We start from the raw sequence: 20,701 nt of genomic DNA, 5'->3' as shown, positions 1-20,701 counted from the left end.
AAAAAAATAAACTTAATCTGATTTTAGTAGCAAGAGTATCTGAATACACTAAACTATAAAGTATATAACAAAATTTACTTAAATCGACTTATATCATTTAAAAAAAAAAAGGACAAATTCACAGCTGCGAGTATACACATTAAAATAGCCATACTTATACCAATTTAGGCAAACAAATTTTGCCAACGACCATACCACGCTGAATACATCGGTTCTCGTCCGATCACCGAAATTAAGCAGCGTCGGGCGCGGTTAGTACTTAGATGGGGGACCGCTTGGGAACACCGCGTGTTGTTGGCATATCCAACTTTTTCTTTTATTTTATGTATATATATGTACATAAATATTTTTTTTATTAAATTGCATTTAATTGAATAAATACTTGGAATACAATTTAATATTTCTATAGATTCAATGGAAAAATTTCATACGCGCGCATACATTTACGTGCATAATAATATTAGTTATAATTTTTTACCATATCAATTATTGATTTAAAGCTTATAAGCATTCATCATATAAATACAAAATGAATCTGCATAGTACAAATTCATACTCATCCACCTATTATAGTACTTAAAATGGACGCTGATGTCCGATTATGTTCAGATATGTATATTATAATCATATTGATAATTAATAAGCATTCAATGAGAATTTTTTTTATTTTTTTTTTTGAATGTCATGAAATTTCATTTAATTATACATATAAGTTGTAGACGTCCAATATCAATAATCAATTCAGACTAAAATTCCAAACTTTAGATGCCTTTAAGTGAAGCCATATAGGGTTACTCTAGTGTTGCAATAGAAATATTTAAAAAATTTTTTAAAATAAAATAATGTTGTTAAAACTCAACGAAGATAAGTTTTTTGATTTCTAATTTAACATATTTTATATATCCGAATTAAAATTTTGATTAGTACAAATATATTTTAAGAAATTTCACTTAATTGAGAAAAAATTCGATTTTATCAGTGCAAACTTTTGATTAAAATGCCTGACACTCCGAAAATATGAAATTCATCAATTTAAATGAATTCGTATATCAAACTAACACATTTCAGTTATCTATTTTTACATGAATATTTGCAATAACTTTAATATGTGAATTTTAATTAATTTATTAAGATGAAAAGTTTATCAAATGTAAATGGTACGTAGCACTGAAATGAAAACATTTGTCATCCATCTTTTCGCTGCGCTTCTCAAATTTTAAACAGAGTATCGCATTCTATGCGCTTGTATAAAAAAGTATAAATAGTGAGTTTGTGCTTTGTGTGCTTAAATTGATAAATATTTTCAAGTGTTAATAAAAGTTTAAATAAAATAATTAAGTGAAAATGTCTGACACAATCGCTGTTGCAAATGTTAGCTCACCAGTAGCTGCTTCTGCTGCTGTTGCTGAGAAGAAAGTTGCTGCTAAAAAAGCAACTAAACCCAAAAAACCATCGGTTGCTCCCACTCATCCACCAACTCAACAAATGGTAGATGCATCGATTAAGAATTTGAAGGAACGTGGTGGCTCATCACTTTTGGCAATTAAGAAATATATTAGTGCAACATATAAATGTGACGCCCAAAAATTGGCACCATTTATTAAGCGCTATTTGAAATCGGCTGTTACTAGTGGAAAATTGATTCAAACCAAAGGAAAGGGGGCATCTGGTTCATTTAAATTATCAGCTGCAGCCACTAAATCAGGTGATGGTAAGTCAAAATCGGTTGATAAATCAAAAGCCAAAAAAGATAGTGCAACATTAAAGAAAAAATCGTCGAGTGGTGTTAAAAAGGCAAGTGGTGAGAAAAAAGTGAAAAAAGCTGTTGCCACTAAGAAAACCGCCGAAAAAAAGAAAAGTGAGAAATCTAAGGCTAAAGACGCAAAAAAGACTGGCGCCGTTAAAGCCAAGCCAACCAAGTCGAAATCTGCCACCGCTAAGTCAAAGGCAACAAAAGCAAAAGCAACTGCTACCAAACCAAAAAAAGCTGCGACTAAAAAGCCAGCTGCAAAAAAGGCATCAGCTAAAAAATAAATATGCTGCGTTTTTTGTGATAATTTACAAGGACACAACATTCATTAAATGTTGAATTATCAATAAGCCCTTTTCAGGGCTACAAAATATACAAACAAAAAGATCAAAAATGTACGCAATACGTCTGACTACAGCGTTGCTTCGCCATAATAATTAACCGCTCTAGTGTCTGACACTGTAAGTCAGCCCTACCATGCTGACCAATTTTAAAATTGATGTTTCAATTGCAAAACAAAATTAAAAATTTTCATCGACTTAGAAAAATTCATATCTCTTTGTTAATTTATATTTTGTGGCCCTGAAAAGCGCCTTTTTGTTAATATTTTTTGATGTTTCAATTGCAAAACAAAATTAAAAATTTTCATCGACTTAGAAAAATTCATATCTCTTTGTTAATTTATATTTTGTGGCCCTGAAAAGGGCCTTTTTGTTAACATTTTTCACTTTTATACATATTTTCCTCAGTCGCACAAATTACTTGGAGCTTGTGTATTTGGTAACAGCCTTAGTACCCTCACTCACGGCATGCTTAGCCAATTCACCAGGCAACAATAGGCGTACGGCAGTTTGAATTTCGCGACTAGTTATTGTTGAACGTTTATTGTAATGAGCTAAACGTGATGCTTCAGCAGCAATACGTTCAAAAATGTCATTAACAAAACTGTTCATGATACTCATTGCTTTCGACGATATACCAGTATCAGGATGTACTTGTTTCAACACTTTATAAATGTAGATGGCATAACTTTCCTTCCTCTTACGCTTCTTCTTCTTGTCGTTTTTAGTAATATTCTTCTGAGCCTTACCGGCCTTCTTAGCTGCTTTACCACTAGTTTTAGGAGGCATATTTAATTTTCACAAAATCACTTCACTATCACTCACACTTTTTAATAATTTTCTAAGTGTCAAAATGCGCACCTTTAAGTGTATTTTTTCCGACAAACCATTCAACCTGTTCGTAACGATTCGCTAAATATTGCCGGCATTAATTTGAAAACATGCGATTGGGGTTGCTCAATGTACAAACGAAAAAGTATATAAGCGCAGCACAAATTGCGTTTAGGAAATAAAGTGCCCAAGCTATTCAGCTAGTGTGTGTATTTGTGAAAAAGTGTATTAAGTGAAATATATAACAACAATGTCTGGCCGTGGTAAAGGTGGTAAAGTAAAGGGAAAGGCAAAGTCACGTTCAAACCGTGCTGGTCTTCAATTCCCTGTCGGTCGTATTCATCGCTTGTTACGTAAAGGCAATTATGCTGAACGTGTTGGTGCCGGTGCTCCAGTATATTTAGCTGCTGTTATGGAATATTTGGCAGCTGAAGTTCTTGAATTGGCTGGTAATGCTGCACGTGATAATAAAAAAACTAGAATTATTCCACGTCATTTACAATTGGCTATTCGTAACGATGAAGAATTGAATAAACTATTGTCTGGAGTTACCATAGCTCAAGGTGGTGTTTTACCAAATATTCAAGCTGTACTTTTACCAAAGAAGACCGAAAAGAAAGCATAAGTGATGTAATCGCCGATTTACATATATTCTTAGACGCCAAATTTAAAACCGTCCTTTTCAGGACGACAAAATATATATACAAAGAGATTAATTATATTGTCATATATATGTATTTATCTATTTTAAAACCTATTAAAACACTTTTTGAAAGAAAAATTTAAAAGGTCATAAGTACACTTTTGGAAAATTTATTTTTTTAACGAAATCTGCGTTAACAACTACTTCAATTAATAAAATAGTGTTTGAAAATATTCATAAAAAAGTTGACTTACATCATTTTCCAGAAGAAAAAAAACTGAGCAACATTAAAAAAGTACAGCATGCAAGCTACTACATATTGTATGTATATATGTACATATGTATGTTTGTATGAGCATCTCGACAAAGGCGCAAAAAGTTGTGGCGTGTATTCATACGTACCAAAGGTACAAACACACAACCGTGCATACATACTAATGTATGTGTTTAGCAAATAAATGTGTATATACTCGTGAGTAGGTATACACACCATATTAAGGGTAAAACTACAGCTGCTACTATCAAAATACGAATTTTCATTAACAGTTGCTTCAGTTATTTTTGATCTTTTTTGTTTAAAAAAATTTGTGGTCCTGAAAAGGACCGTTTATAATATTTATTAGAATATGGAATTAAGCACGTTCACCACGTATACGTCTAGCCAATTGAATATCTTTTGGCATAATTGTGACACGTTTTGCATGAATGGCACACAAATTTGTATCTTCGAACAAACCAACTAAATATGCTTCACTTGCTTCTTGTAATGCCATAACAGCTGAACTCTGGAAACGTAAATCAGTTTTAAAATCTTGAGCAATTTCACGCACCAAACGTTGGAATGGCAATTTACGAATCAACAGTTCGGTACTCTTCTGATAACGACGAATTTCACGCAAAGCGACTGTACCTGGGCGATAACGATGTGGCTTCTTCACTCCACCAGTTGCCGGCGCACTTTTGCGAGCAGCTTTAGTGGCCAATTGTTTACGTGGCGCTTTACCACCAGTCGATTTACGGGCTGTTTGCTTTGTACGAGCCATTTCTCACTTTTATTTTTCACAATTCAAAATAAACACTGATCACTGAACACTTCACTTAATAAACCTAATTTTTATAAATGTGGAAATACATATAATAAAATACACAAAAACGTTTCATTTGTCCATTTTTTTAGGGTTGCAATATTGTGCGAGTTAAAATGAGATAGAAATATTTATGCCACATAATGGTAGCTCACTCAATGTTGTGGATTTTTGTATAAATAGCAGCTACGTTCGGTAACCAAGCTATTAGTTGTGAAGTGAAGTGATCAAGTGAAGTGTTCTTGTGAAAGCTAAAAAAAGTGCTAAATAGAAAAAATGACTGGTCGTGGCAAAGGTGGAAAAGGATTAGGTAAAGGTGGCGCCAAACGTCATCGCAAAGTTTTACGTGATAACATCCAAGGTATCACAAAGCCAGCTATTCGACGTTTAGCACGTCGTGGTGGCGTAAAACGTATATCTGGTTTAATATATGAAGAAACTCGTGGTGTTTTAAAAGTATTTTTGGAAAATGTTATCCGTGATGCAGTCACTTATACTGAACATGCTAAAAGGAAAACAGTTACGGCTATGGATGTTGTATATGCATTGAAGAGGCAGGGTCGTACATTGTATGGTTTCGGCGGTTAAATTCATTTTTACGGACATATTAACACAAAATAAATATACATTCAAACAAACGGTCCTTTTCAGGACCACAATATTTTTTAACAAAGATTTCAAAATTTCTCTAATACAATACATAACAGAAAGATATGTTATTAAGATGTACATGCATATGTAGTATGTATGAATGTTCGTTTAAACTAAGTAGCATACGTATGTATGCATAATGAAAACTCATGCAAATGAATATACCCCGACACAAGCCAAGCGATATAAATATGTCTATAATAGCAGGCTTATTTTCAAACATGGCATAAGTTCATTTTTGTAAAAAAATAAACTTAATCTGATTTTAGTAGCAAGAGTATCTGAATACACTAAACTATAAAGTATATAACAAAATTTACTTAAATCGACTTATATCATTTAAAAAAAAAAAGGACAAATTCACAGCTGCGAGTATACACATTAAAATAGCCATACTTATAACCAATTTAGGCAAACAAATTTTGCCAACGACCATACCACGCTGAATACATCGGTTCTCGTCCGATCACCGAAATTAAGCAGCGTCGGGCGCGGTTAGTACTTAGATGGGGGACCGCTTGGGAACACCGCGTGTTGTTGGCATATCCAACTTTTTCTTTTATTTTATGTATATATATGTACATAAATATTTTTTTTATTAAATTGCATTTAATTGAATAAATACTTGGAATACAATTTAATATTTCTATAGATTCAATGGAAAAATTTCATACGCGCGCATACATTTACGTGCATAATAATATTAGTTATAATTTTTTACCATATCAATTATTGATTTAAAGCTTATAAGCATTCATCATATAAATACAAAATGAATCTGCATAGTACAAATTCATACTCATCCACCTATTATAGTACTTAAAATGGACGCTGATGTCCGATTATGTTCAGATATGTATATTATAATCATATTGATAATTAGAATTTTTTTTATTTTTTTTTGAATGTCATGAAATTTCATTTAATTATACATATAAGTTGTAGACGTCCAATATCAATAATCAATTCAGACTAAAATTCCAAACTTTAGATGCCTTTAAGTGAAGCCATATAGGGTTACTCTAGTGTTGCAATAGAAATATTTAAAAAATTTTTTAAAATAAAATAATGTTGTTAAAACTCAACGAAGATAAGTTTTTTGATTTCTAATTTAACATATTTTATATATCCGAATTAAAATTTTGATTAGTACAAATATATTTTAAGAAATTTCACTTAATTGAGAAAAAATTCGATTTTATCAGTGCAAACTTTTGATTAAAATGCCTGACACTCCGAAAATATGAAATTCATCAATTTAAATGAATTCGTATATCAAACTAACACATTTCAGTTATCTATTTTTACATGAATATTTGCAATAACTTTAATATGTGAATTTTAATTAATTTATTAAGATGAAAAGTTTATCAAATGTAAATGGTACGTAGCACTGAAATGAAAACATTTGTCATCCATCTTTTCGCTGCGCTTCTCAAATTTTAAACAGAGTATCGCATTCTATGCGCTTGTATAAAAAAGTATAAATAGTGAGTTTGTGCTTTGTGTGCTTAAATTGATAAATATTTTCAAGTGTTAATAAAAGTTTAAATAAAATAATTAAGTGAAAATGTCTGACACAATCGCTGTTGCAAATGTTAGCTCACCAGTAGCTGCTTCTGCTGCTGTTGCTGAGAAGAAAGTTGCTGCTAAAAAAGCAACTAAACCCAAAAAACCATCGGTTGCTCCCACTCATCCACCAACTCAACAAATGGTAGATGCATCGATTAAGAATTTGAAGGAACGTGGTGGCTCATCACTTTTGGCAATTAAGAAATATATTAGTGCAACATATAAATGTGACGCCCAAAAATTGGCACCATTTATTAAGCGCTATTTGAAATCGGCTGTTACTAGTGGAAAATTGATTCAAACCAAAGGAAAGGGGGCATCTGGTTCATTTAAATTATCAGCTGCAGCCACTAAATCAGGTGATGGTAAGTCAAAATCGGTTGATAAATCAAAAGCCAAAAAAGATAGTGCAACATTAAAGAAAAAATCGTCGAGTGGTGTTAAAAAGGCAAGTGGTGAGAAAAAAGTGAAAAAAGCTGTTGCCACTAAGAAAACCGCCGAAAAAAAGAAAAGTGAGAAATCTAAGGCTAAAGACGCAAAAAAGACTGGCGCCGTTAAAGCCAAGCCAACCAAGTCGAAATCTGCCACCGCTAAGTCAAAGGCAACAAAAGCAAAAGCAACTGCTACCAAACCAAAAAAGGCTGCGACTAAAAAGCCAGCTGCAAAAAAGGCATCAGCTAAAAAATAAATATGCTGCGTTTTTTGTGATAATTTACAAGGACACAACATTCATTAAATGTTGAATTATCAATAAGCCCTTTTCAGGGCTACAAAATATACAAACAAAAAGATCAAAAATGTACGCAATACGTCTGACTACAGCGTTGCTTCGCCATAATAATTAACCGCTCTAGTGTCTGACACTGTAAGTCAGCCCTACCATGCTGACCAATTTTAAAATTGATGTTTCAATTGCAAAACAAAATTAAAAATTTTCATCGACTTAGAAAAATTCATATCTCTTTGTTAATTTATATTTTGTGGCCCTGAAAAGCGCCTTTTTGTTAACATTTTTTGATGTTTCAATTGCAAAACAAAATTAAAAATTTTCATCGACTTAGAAAAATTCATATCTCTTTGTTAATTTATATTTTGTGGCCCTGAAAAGGGCCTTTTTGTTAACATTTTTCACTTTTATACATATTTTCCTCAGTCGCACAAATTACTTGGAGCTTGTGTATTTGGTAACAGCCTTAGTACCCTCACTCACGGCATGCTTAGCCAATTCACCAGGCAACAATAGGCGTACGGCAGTTTGAATTTCGCGACTAGTAATTGTTGAACGTTTATTGTAATGAGCTAAACGTGATGCTTCAGCAGCAATACGTTCAAAAATGTCATTAACAAAACTGTTCATGATACTCATTGCTTTCGACGATATACCAGTATCAGGATGTACTTGTTTCAACACTTTATAAATGTAGATGGCATAACTTTCCTTCCTCTTACGCTTCTTCTTCTTGTCGTTTTTAGTAATATTCTTCTGAGCCTTACCGGCCTTCTTAGCTGCTTTACCACTAGTTTTAGGAGGCATATTTAATTTTCACAAAATCACTTCACTATCACTCACACTTTTTAATAATTTTCTAAGTGTCAAAATGCGCACCTTTAAGTGTATTTTTTCCGACAAACCATTCAACCTGTTCGTAACGATTCGCTAAATATTGCCGGCATTAATTTGAAAACATGCGATTGGGGTTGCTCAATGTACAAACGAAAAAGTATATAAGCGCAGCACAAATTGCGTTTAGGAAATAAAGTGCCCAAGCTATTCAGCTAGTGTGTGTATTTGTGAAAAAGTGTATTAAGTGAAATATATAACAACAATGTCTGGCCGTGGTAAAGGTGGTAAAGTAAAGGGAAAGGCAAAGTCACGTTCAAACCGTGCTGGTCTTCAATTCCCTGTCGGTCGTATTCATCGCTTGTTACGTAAAGGCAATTATGCTGAACGTGTTGGTGCCGGTGCTCCAGTATATTTAGCTGCTGTTATGGAATATTTGGCAGCTGAAGTTCTTGAATTGGCTGGTAATGCTGCACGTGATAATAAAAAAACTAGAATTATTCCACGTCATTTACAATTGGCTATTCGTAACGATGAAGAATTGAATAAACTATTGTCTGGAGTTACCATAGCTCAAGGTGGTGTTTTACCAAATATTCAAGCTGTACTTTTACCAAAGAAGACCGAAAAGAAAGCATAAGTGATGTAATCGCCGATTTACATATATTCTTAGACGCCAAATTTAAAACCGTCCTTTTCAGGACGACAAAATATATATACAAAGAGATTAATTATATTGTCATATATATGTATTTATCTATTTTAAAACCTATTAAAACACTTTTTGAAAGAAAAATTTAAAAGGTCATAAGTACACTTTTGGAAAATTTATTTTTTTAACGAAATCTGCGTTAACAACTACTTCAATTAATAAAATAGTGTTTGAAAATATTCATAAAAAAGTTGACTTACATCATTTTCCAGAAGAAAAAAAACTGAGCAACATTAAAAAAGTACAGCATGCAAGCTACTACATATTGTATGTATATATGTACATATGTATGTTTGTATGAGCATCTCGACAAAGGCGCAAAAAGTTGTGGCGTGTATTCATACGTACCAAAGGTACAAACACACAACCGTGCATACATACTAATGTATGTGTTTAGCAAATAAATGTGTATATACTCGTGAGTAGGTATACACACCATATTAAGGGTAAAACTACAGCTGCTACTATCAAAATACGAATTTTCATTAACAGTTGCTTCAGTTATTTTTGATCTTTTTTGTTTAAAAAAATTTGTGGTCCTGAAAAGGACCGTTTATAATATTTATTAAAATATGGAATTAAGCACGTTCACCACGTATACGTCTAGCCAATTGAATATCTTTTGGCATAATTGTGACACGTTTTGCATGAATGGCACACAAATTTGTATCTTCGAACAAACCAACTAAATATGCTTCACTTGCTTCTTGTAATGCCATAACAGCTGAACTCTGGAAACGTAAATCAGTTTTAAAATCTTGAGCAATTTCACGCACCAAACGTTGGAATGGCAATTTACGAATCAACAGTTCGGTACTCTTCTGATAACGACGAATTTCACGCAAAGCGACTGTACCTGGGCGATAACGATGTGGCTTCTTCACTCCACCAGTTGCCGGCGCACTTTTGCGAGCAGCTTTAGTGGCCAATTGTTTACGTGGCGCTTTACCACCAGTCGATTTACGGGCTGTTTGCTTTGTACGAGCCATTTCTCACTTTTATTTTTCACAATTCAAAATAAACACTGATCACTGAACACTTCACTTAATAAACCTAATTTTTATAAATGTGGAAATACATATAATAAAATACACAAAAACGTTTCATTTGTCCATTTTTTTAGGGTTGCAATATTGTGCGAGTTAAAATGAGATAGAAATATTTATGCCACATAATGGTAGCTCACTCAATGTTGTGGATTTTTGTATAAATAGCAGCTACGTTCGGTAACCAAGCTATTAGTTGTGAAGTGAAGTGATCAAGTGAAGTGTTCTTGTGAAAGCTAAAAAAAGTGCTAAATAGAAAAAATGACTGGTCGTGGCAAAGGTGGAAAAGGATTAGGTAAAGGTGGCGCCAAACGTCATCGCAAAGTTTTACGTGATAACATCCAAGGTATCACAAAGCCAGCTATTCGACGTTTAGCACGTCGTGGTGGCGTAAAACGTATATCTGGTTTAATATATGAAGAAACTCGTGGTGTTTTAAAAGTATTTTTGGAAAATGTTATCCGTGATGCAGTCACTTATACTGAACATGCTAAAAGGAAAACAGTTACGGCTATGGATGTTGTATATGCATTGAAGAGGCAGGGTCGTACATTGTATGGTTTCGGCGGTTAAATTCATTTTTACGGACATATTAACACAAAATAAATATACATTCAAACAAACGGTCCTTTTCAGGACCACAATATTTTTTAACAAAGATTTCAAAATTTCTCTAATACAATACATAACAGAAAGATATGTTATTAAGATGTACATGCATATGTAGTATGTATGAATGTTCGTTTAAACTAAGTAGCATACGTATGTATGCATAATGAAAACTCATGCAAATGAATATACCCCGACACAAGCCAAGCGATATAAATATGTCTATAATAGCAGGCTTATTTTCAAACATGGCATAAGTTCATTTTTGTAAAAAAATAAACTTAATCTGATTTTAGTAGCAAGAGTATCTGAATACACTAAACTATAAAGTATATAACAAAATTTACTTAAATCGACTTATATCATTTAAAAAAAAAAAGGACAAATTCACAGCTGCGAGTATACACATTAAAATAGCCATACTTATACCAATTTAGGCAAACAAATTTTGCCAACGACCATACCACGCTGAATACATCGGTTCTCGTCCGATCACCGAAATTAAGCAGCGTCGGGCGCGGTTAGGCTTGGGAACACCGCGTGTTGTTGGCATATCCAACTTTTTCTTTTATTTTATGTATATATATGTACATAAATATTTTTTTTATTAAATTGCATTTTTTATTAAATTGCATTTAATTGAATAAATACTTGGAATACAATTTAATATTTCTATAGATTCAATGGAAAAATTTCATACGCGCGCATACATTTACGTGCATAATAATATTAGTTATAATTTTTTACCATATCAATTATTGATTTAAAGCTTATAAGCATTCATCATATAAATACAAAATGAATCTGCATAGTACAAATTCATACTCATCCACCTATTATAGTACTTAAAATGGACGCTGATGTCCGATTATGTTCAGATATGTATATTATAATCATATTGATAATTAGAATTTTTTTTATTTTTTTTTGAATGTCATGAAATTTCATTTAATTATACATATAAGTTGTAGACGTCCAATATCAATAATCAATTCAGACTAAAATTCCAAACTTTAGATGCCTTTAAGTGAAGCCATATAGGGTTACTCTAGTGTTGCAATAGAAATATTTAAAAAATTTTTTAAAATAAAATAATGTTGTTAAAACTCAACGAAGATAAGTTTTTTGATTTCTAATTTAACATATTTTATATATCCGAATTAAAATTTTGATTAGTACAAATATATTTTAAGAAATTTCACTTAATTGAGAAAAAATTCGATTTTATCAGTGCAAACTTTTGATTAAAATGCCTGACACTCCGAAAATATGAAATTCATCAATTTAAATGAATTCGTATATCAAACTAACACATTTCAGTTATCTATTTTTACATGAATATTTGCAATAACTTTAATATGTGAATTTTAATTAATTTATTAAGATGAAAAGTTTATCAAATGTAAATGGTACGTAGCACTGAAATGAAAACATTTGTCATCCATCTTTTCGCTGCGCTTCTCAAATTTTAAACAGAGTATCGCATTCTATGCGCTTGTATAAAAAAGTATAAATAGTGAGTTTGTGCTTTGTGTGCTTAAATTGATAAATATTTTCAAGTGTTAATAAAAGTTTAAATAAAATAATTAAGTGAAAATGTCTGACACAATCGCTGTTGCAAATGTTAGCTCACCAGTAGCTGCTTCTGCTGCTGTTGCTGAGAAGAAAGTTGCTGCTAAAAAAGCAACTAAACCCAAAAAACCATCGGTTGCTCCCACTCATCCACCAACTCAACAAATGGTAGATGCATCGATTAAGAATTTGAAGGAACGTGGTGGCTCATCACTTTTGGCAATTAAGAAATATATTAGTGCAACATATAAATGTGACGCCCAAAAATTGGCACCATTTATTAAGCGCTATTTGAAATCGGCTGTTACTAGTGGAAAATTGATTCAAACCAAAGGAAAGGGGGCATCTGGTTCATTTAAATTATCAGCTGCAGCCACTAAATCAGGTGATGGTAAGTCAAAATCGGTTGATAAATCAAAAGCCAAAAAAGATAGTGCAACATTAAAGAAAAAATCGTCGAGTGGTGTTAAAAAGGCAAGTGGTGAGAAAAAAGTGAAAAAAGCTGTTGCCACTAAGAAAACCGCCGAAAAAAAGAAAAGTGAGAAATCTAAGGCTAAAGACGCAAAAAAGACTGGCGCCGTTAAAGCCAAGCCAACCAAGTCGAAATCTGCCACCGCTAAGTCAAAGGCAACAAAAGCAAAAGCAACTGCTACCAAACCAAAAAAGGCTGCGACTAAAAAGCCAGCTGCAAAAAAGGCATCAGCTAAAAAATAAATATGCTGCGTTTTTTGTGATAATTTACAAGGACACAACATTCATTAAATGTTGAATTATCAATAAGCCCTTTTCAGGGCTACAAAATATACAAACAAAAAGATCAAAAATGTACGCAATACGTCTGACTACAGCGTTGCTTCGCCATAATAATTAACCGCTCTAGTGTCTGACACTGTAAGTCAGCCCTACCATGCTGACCAATTTTAAAATTGATGTTTCAATTGCAAAACAAAATTAAAAATTTTCATCGACTTAGAAAAATTCATATCTCTTTGTTAATTTATATTTTGTGGCCCTGAAAAGCGCCTTTTTGTTAACATTTTTTGATGTTTCAATTGCAAAACAAAATTAAAAATTTTCATCGACTTAGAAAAATTCATATCTCTTTGTTAATTTATATTTTGTGGCCCTGAAAAGGGCCTTTTTGTTAACATTTTTCACTTTTATACATATTTTCCTCAGTCGCACAAATTACTTGGAGCTTGTGTATTTGGTAACAGCCTTAGTACCCTCACTCACGGCATGCTTAGCCAATTCACCAGGCAACAATAGGCGTACGGCAGTTTGAATTTCGCGACTAGTAATTGTTGAACGTTTATTGTAATGAGCTAAACGTGATGCTTCAGCAGCAATACGTTCAAAAATGTCATTAACAAAACTGTTCATGATACTCATTGCTTTCGACGATATACCAGTATCAGGATGTACTTGTTTCAACACTTTATAAATGTAGATGGCATAACTTTCCTTCCTCTTACGCTTCTTCTTCTTGTCGTTTTTAGTAATATTCTTCTGAGCCTTACCGGCCTTCTTAGCTGCTTTACCACTAGTTTTAGGAGGCATATTTAATTTTCACAAAATCACTTCACTATCACTCACACTTTTTAATAATTTTCTAAGTGTCAAAATGCGCACCTTTAAGTGTATTTTTTCCGACAAACCATTCAACCTGTTCGTAACGATTCGCTAAATATTGCCGGCATTAATTTGAAAACATGCGATTGGGGTTGCTCAATGTACAAACGAAAAAGTATATAAGCGCAGCACAAATTGCGTTTAGGAAATAAAGTGCCCAAGCTATTCAGCTAGTGTGTGTATTTGTGAAAAAGTGTATTAAGTGAAATATATAACAACAATGTCTGGCCGTGGTAAAGGTGGTAAAGTAAAGGGAAAGGCAAAGTCACGTTCAAACCGTGCTGGTCTTCAATTCCCTGTCGGTCGTATTCATCGCTTGTTACGTAAAGGCAATTATGCTGAACGTGTTGGTGCCGGTGCTCCAGTATATTTAGCTGCTGTTATGGAATATTTGGCAGCTGAAGTTCTTGAATTGGCTGGTAATGCTGCACGTGATAATAAAAAAACTAGAATTATTCCACGTCATTTACAATTGGCTATTCGTAACGATGAAGAATTGAATAAACTATTGTCTGGAGTTACCATAGCTCAAGGTGGTGTTTTACCAAATATTCAAGCTGTACTTTTACCAAAGAAGACCGAAAAGAAAGCATAAGTGATGTAATCGCCGATTTACATATATTCTTAGACGCCAAATTTAAAACCGTCCTTTTCAGGACGACAAAATATATATACAAAGAGATTAATTATATTGTCATATATATGTATTTATCTATTTTAAAACCTATTAAAACACTTTTTGAAAGAAAAATTTAAAAGGTCATAAGTACACTTTTGGAAAATTTATTTTTTTAACGAAATCTGCGTTAACAACTACTTCAATTAATAAAATAGTGTTTGAAAATATTCATAAAAAAGTTGACTTACATCATTTTCCAGAAGAAAAAAAACTGAGCAACATTAAAAAAGTACAGCATGCAAGCTACTACATATTGTATGTATATATGTACATATGTATGTTTGTATGAGCATCTCGACAAAGGCGCAAAAAGTTGTGGCGTGTATTCATACGTACCAAAGGTACAAACACACAACCGTGCATACATACTAATGTATGTGTTTAGCAAATAAATGTGTATATACTCGTGAGTAGGTATACACACCATATTAAGGGTAAAACTACAGCTGCTACTATCAAAATACGAATTTTCATTAACAGTTGCTTCAGTTATTTTTGATCTTTTTTGTTTAAAAAAATTTGTGGTCCTGAAAAGGACCGTTTATAATATTTATTAAAATATGGAATTAAGCACGTTCACCACGTATACGTCTAGCCAATTGAATATCTTTTGGCATAATTGTGACACGTTTTGCATGAATGGCACACAAATTTGTATCTTCGAACAAACCAACTAAATATGCTTCACTTGCTTCTTGTAATGCCATAACAGCTGAACTCTGGAAACGTAAATCAGTTTTAAAATCTTGAGCAATTTCACGCACCAAACGTTGGAATGGCAATTTACGAATCAACAGTTCGGTACTCTTCTGATAACGACGAATTTCACGCAAAGCGACTGTACCTGGGCGATAACGATGTGGCTTCTTCACTCCACCAGTTGCCGGCGCACTTTTGCGAGCAGCTTTAGTGGCCAATTGTTTACGTGGCGCTTTACCACCAGTCGATTTACGGGCTGTTTGCTTTGTACGAGCCATTTCTCACTTTTATTTTTCACAATTCAAAATAAACACTGATCACTGAACACTTCACTTAATAAACCTAATTTTTATAAATGTGGAAATACATATAATAAAATACACAAAAACGTTTCATTTGTCCATTTTTTTAGGGTTGCAATATTGTGCGAGTTAAAATGAGATAGAAATATTTATGCCACATAATGGTAGCTCACTCAATGTTGTGGATTTTTGTATAAATAGCAGCTACGTTCGGTAACCAAGCTATTAGTTGTGAAGTGAAGTGATCAAGTGAAGTGTTCTTGTGAAAGCTAAAAAAAGTGCTAAATAGAAAAAATGACTGGTCGTGGCAAAGGTGGAAAAGGATTAGGTAAAGGTGGCGCCAAACGTCATCGCAAAGTTTTACGTGATAACATCCAAGGTATCACAAAGCCAGCTATTCGACGTTTAGCACGTCGTGGTGGCGTAAAACGTATATCTGGTTTAATATATGAAGAAACTCGTGGTGTTTTAAAAGTATTTTTGGAAAATGTTATCCGTGATGCAGTCACTTATACTGAACATGCTAAAAGGAAAACAGTTACGGCTATGGATGTTGTATATGCATTGAAGAGGCAGGGTCGTACATTGTATGGTTTCGGCGGTTAAATTCATTTTTACGGACATATTAACACAAAATAAATATACATTCAAACAAACGGTCCTTTTCAGGACCACAATATTTTTTAACAAAGATTTCAAAATTTCTCTAATACAATACATAACAGAAAGATATGTTATTAAGATGTACATGCATATGTAGTATGTATGAATGTTCGTTTAAACTAAGTAGCATACGTATGTATGCATAATGAAAACTCATGCAAATGAATATACCCCGACACAAGCCAAGCGATATAAATATGTCTATAATAGCAGGCTTATTTTCAAACATGGCATAAGTTCATTTTTGTAAAAAAATAAACTTAATCTGATTTTAGTAGCAAGAGTATCTGAATACACTAAACTATAAAGTATATAACAAAATTTACTTAAATCGACTTATATCATTTAAAAAAAAAAAGGACAAATTCACAGCTGCGAGTATACACATTAAAATAGCCATACTTATACCAATTTAGGCAAACAAATTTTGCCAACGACCATACCACGCTGAATACATCGGTTCTCGTCCGATCACCGAAATTAAGCAGCGTCGGGCGCGGTTAGTACTTAGATGGGGGACCGCTTGGGAACACCGCGTGTTGTTGGCATATCCAACTTTTTCTTTTATTTTATGTATATATATGTACATAAATATTTTTTTTATTAAATTGCATTTAATTGAATAAATACTTGGAATACAATTTAATATTTCTATAGATTCAATGGAAAAATTTCATACGCGCGCATACATTTACGTGCATAATAATATTAGTTATAATTTTTTACCATATCAATTATTGATTTAAAGCTTATAAGCATTCATCATATAAATACAAAATGAATCTGCATAGTACAAATTCATACTCATCCACCTATTATAGTACTTAAAATGGACGCTGATGTCCGATTATGTTCAGATATGTATATTATAATCATATTGATAATTAGAATTTTTTTTATTTTTTTTTGAATGTCATGAAATTTCATTTAATTATACATATAAGTTGTAGACGTCCAATATCAATAATCAATTCAGACTAAAATTCCAAACTTTAGATGCCTTTAAGTGAAGCCATATAGGGTTACTCTAGTGTTGCAATAGAAATATTTAAAAAATTTTTTAAAATAAAATAATGTTGTTAAAACTCAACGAAGATAAGTTTTTTGATTTCTAATTTAACATATTTTATATATCCGAATTAAAATTTTGATTAGTACAAATATATTTTAAGAAATTTCACTTAATTGAGAAAAAATTCGATTTTATCAGTGCAAACTTTTGATTAAAATGCCTGACACTCCGAAAATATGAAATTCATCAATTTAAATGAATTCGTATATCAAACTAACACATTTCAGTTATCTATTTTTACATGAATATTTGCAATAACTTTAATATGTGAATTTTAATTAATTTATTAAGATGAAAAGTTTATCAAATGTAAATGGTACGTAGCACTGAAATGAAAACATTTGTCATCCATCTTTTCGCTGCGCTTCTCAAATTTTAAACAGAGTATCGCATTCTATGCGCTTGTATAAAAAAGTATAAATAGTGAGTTTGTGCTTTGTGTGCTTAAATTGATAAATATTTTCAAGTGTTAATAAAAGTTTAAATAAAATAATTAAGTGAAAATGTCTGACACAATCGCTGTTGCAAATGTTAGCTCACCAGTAGCTGCTTCTGCTGCTGTTGCTGAGAAGAAAGTTGCTGCTAAAAAAGCAACTAAACCCAAAAAACCATCGGTTGCTCCCACTCATCCACCAACTCAACAAATGGTAGATGCATCGATTAAGAATTTGAAGGAACGTGGTGGCTCATCACTTTTGGCAATTAAGAAATATATTAGTGCAACATATAAATGTGACGCCCAAAAATTGGCACCATTTATTAAGCGCTATTTGAAATCGGCTGTTACTAGTGGAAAATTGATTCAAACCAAAGGAAAGGGGGCATCTGGTTCATTTAAATTATCAGCTGCAGCCACTAAATCAGGTGATGGTAAGTCAAAATCGGTTGATAAATCAAAAGCCAAAAAAGATAGTGCAACATTAAAGAAAAAATCGTCGAGTGGTGTTAAAAAGGCAAGTGGTGAGAAAAAAGTGAAAAAAGCTGTTGCCACTAAGAAAACCGCCGAAAAAAAGAAAAGTGAGAAATCTAAGGCTAAAGACGCAAAAAAGACTGGCGCCGTTAAAGCCAAGCCAACCAAGTCGAAATCTGCCACCGCTAAGTCAAAGGCAACAAAAGCAAAAGCAACTGCTACCAAACCAAAAAAGGCTGCGACTAAAAAGCCAGCTGCAAAAAAGGCATCAGCTAAAAAATAAATATGCTGCGTTTTTTGTGATAATTTACAAGGACACAACATTCATTAAATGTTGAATTATCAATAAGCCCTTTTCAGGGCTACAAAATATACAAACAAAAAGATCAAAAATGTACGCAATACGTCTGACTACAGCGTTGCTTCGCCATAATAATTAACCGCTCTAGTGTCTGACACTGTAAGTCAGCCCTACCATGCTGACCAATTTTAAAATTGATGTTTCAATTGCAAAACAAAATTAAAAATTTTCATCGACTTAGAAAAATTCATATCTCTTTGTTAATTTATATTTTGTGGCCCTGAAAAGCGCCTTTTTGTTAACATTTTTTGATGTTTCAATTGCAAAACAAAATTAAAAATTTTCATCGACTTAGAAAAATTCATATCTCTTTGTTAATTTATATTTTGTGGCCCTGAAAAGGGCCTTTTTGTTAACATTTTTCACTTTTATACATATTTTCCTCAGTCGCACAAATTACTTGGAGCTTGTGTATTTGGTAACAGCCTTAGTACCCTCACTCACGGCATGCTTAGCCAATTCACCAGGCAACAATAGGCGTACGGCAGTTTGAATTTCGCGACTAGTAATTGTTGAACGTTTATTGTAATGAGCTAAACGTGATGCTTCAGCAGCAATACGTTCAAAAATGTCATTAACAAAACTGTTCATGATACTCATTGCTTTCGACGATATACCAGTATCAGGATGTACTTGTTTCAACACTTTATAAATGTAGATGGCATAACTTTCCTTCCTCTTACGCTTCTTCTTCTTGTCGTTTTTAGTAATATTCTTCTGAGCCTTACCGGCCTTCTTAGCTGCTTTACCACTAGTTTTAGGAGGCATATTTAATTTTCACAAAATCACTTCACTATCACTCACACTTTTTAATAATTTTCTAAGTGTCAAAATGCGCACCTTTAAGTGTATTTTTTCCGACAAACCATTCAACCTGTTCGTAACGATTCGCTAAATATTGCCGGCATTAATTTGAAAACATGCGATTGGGGTTGCTCAATGTACAAACGAAAAAGTATATAAGCGCAGCACAAATTGCGTTTAGGAAATAAAGTGCCCAAGCTATTCAGCTAGTGTGTGTATTTGTGAAAAAGTGTATTAAGTGAAATATATAACAACAATGTCTGGCCGTGGTAAAGGTGGTAAAGTAAAGGGAAAGGCAAAGTCACGTTCAAACCGTGCTGGTCTTCAATTCCCTGTCGGTCGTATTCATCGCTTGTTACGTAAAGGCAATTATGCTGAACGTGTTGGTGCCGGTGCTCCAGTATATTTAGCTGCTGTTATGGAATATTTGGCAGCTGAAGTTCTTGAATTGGCTGGTAATGCTGCACGTGATAATAAAAAAACTAGAATTATTCCACGTCATTTACAATTGGCTATTCGTAACGATGAAGAATTGAATAAACTATTGTCTGGAGTTACCATAGCTCAAGGTGGTGTTTTACCAAATATTCAAGCTGTACTTTTACCAAAGAAGACCGAAAAGAAAGCATAAGTGATGTAATCGCCGATTTACATATATTCTTAGACGCCAAATTTAAAACCGTCCTTTTCAGGACGACAAAATATATATACAAAGAGATTAATTATATTGTCATATATATGTATTTATCTATTTTAAAACCTATTAAAACACTTTTTGAAAGAAAAATTTAAAAGGTCATAAGTACACTTTTGGAAAATTTATTTTTTTAACGAAATCTGCGTTAACAACTACTTCAATTAATAAAATAGTGTTTGAAAATATTCATAAAAAAGTTGACTTACATCATTTTCCAGAAGAAAAAAAACTGAGCAACATTAAAAAAGTACAGCATGCAAGCTACTACATATTGTATGTATATATGTACATATGTATGTTTGTATGAGCATCTCGACAAAGGCGCAAAAAGTTGTGGCGTGTATTCATACGTACCAAAGGTACAAACACACAACCGTGCATACATACTAATGTATGTGTTTAGCAAATAAATGTGTATATACTCGTGAGTAGGTATACACACCATATTAAGGGTAAAACTACAGCTGCTACTATCAAAATACGAATTTTCATTAACAGTTGCTTCAGTT

The 20,701-nt window shown here is 32.8% G+C and overlaps 3 non-coding genes across 3 annotated transcripts; all 3 read left to right on the top strand.

Annotated features, from left to right (window-relative positions):
- Window positions 1–181: 181 nt before the first annotated feature.
- Window positions 182–300, top strand: LOC137235965 (5S ribosomal RNA). Its single transcript, XR_010948167.1, has one exon. It is a non-coding gene; the product is annotated as a 5S ribosomal RNA (ribosomal RNA).
- A 5,425-nt stretch (window positions 301–5,725) lies between these two features.
- LOC137235964 (5S ribosomal RNA) lies at window positions 5,726–5,844 on the top strand. Its single transcript, XR_010948166.1, has one exon. It is a non-coding gene; the product is annotated as a 5S ribosomal RNA (ribosomal RNA).
- A 10,933-nt stretch (window positions 5,845–16,777) lies between these two features.
- On the top strand, window positions 16,778–16,896 carry LOC137235963 (5S ribosomal RNA). The gene has a single exon (XR_010948165.1). It is a non-coding gene; the product is annotated as a 5S ribosomal RNA (ribosomal RNA).
- Window positions 16,897–20,701: the final 3,805 nt, after the last annotated feature.

The sequence above is a fragment of the Eurosta solidaginis genome, unplaced genomic scaffold, assembly GCF_040869045.1.
Source record: "Eurosta solidaginis isolate ZX-2024a unplaced genomic scaffold, ASM4086904v1 ctg00001140.1, whole genome shotgun sequence".
In the NCBI taxonomy this organism is placed as follows: Eukaryota; Metazoa; Arthropoda; class Insecta; order Diptera; family Tephritidae; genus Eurosta; species Eurosta solidaginis.
The sequence above is the reverse complement of the archived record's forward strand: the minus strand, read 5'-3'. Positions and strand labels throughout refer to the sequence as shown.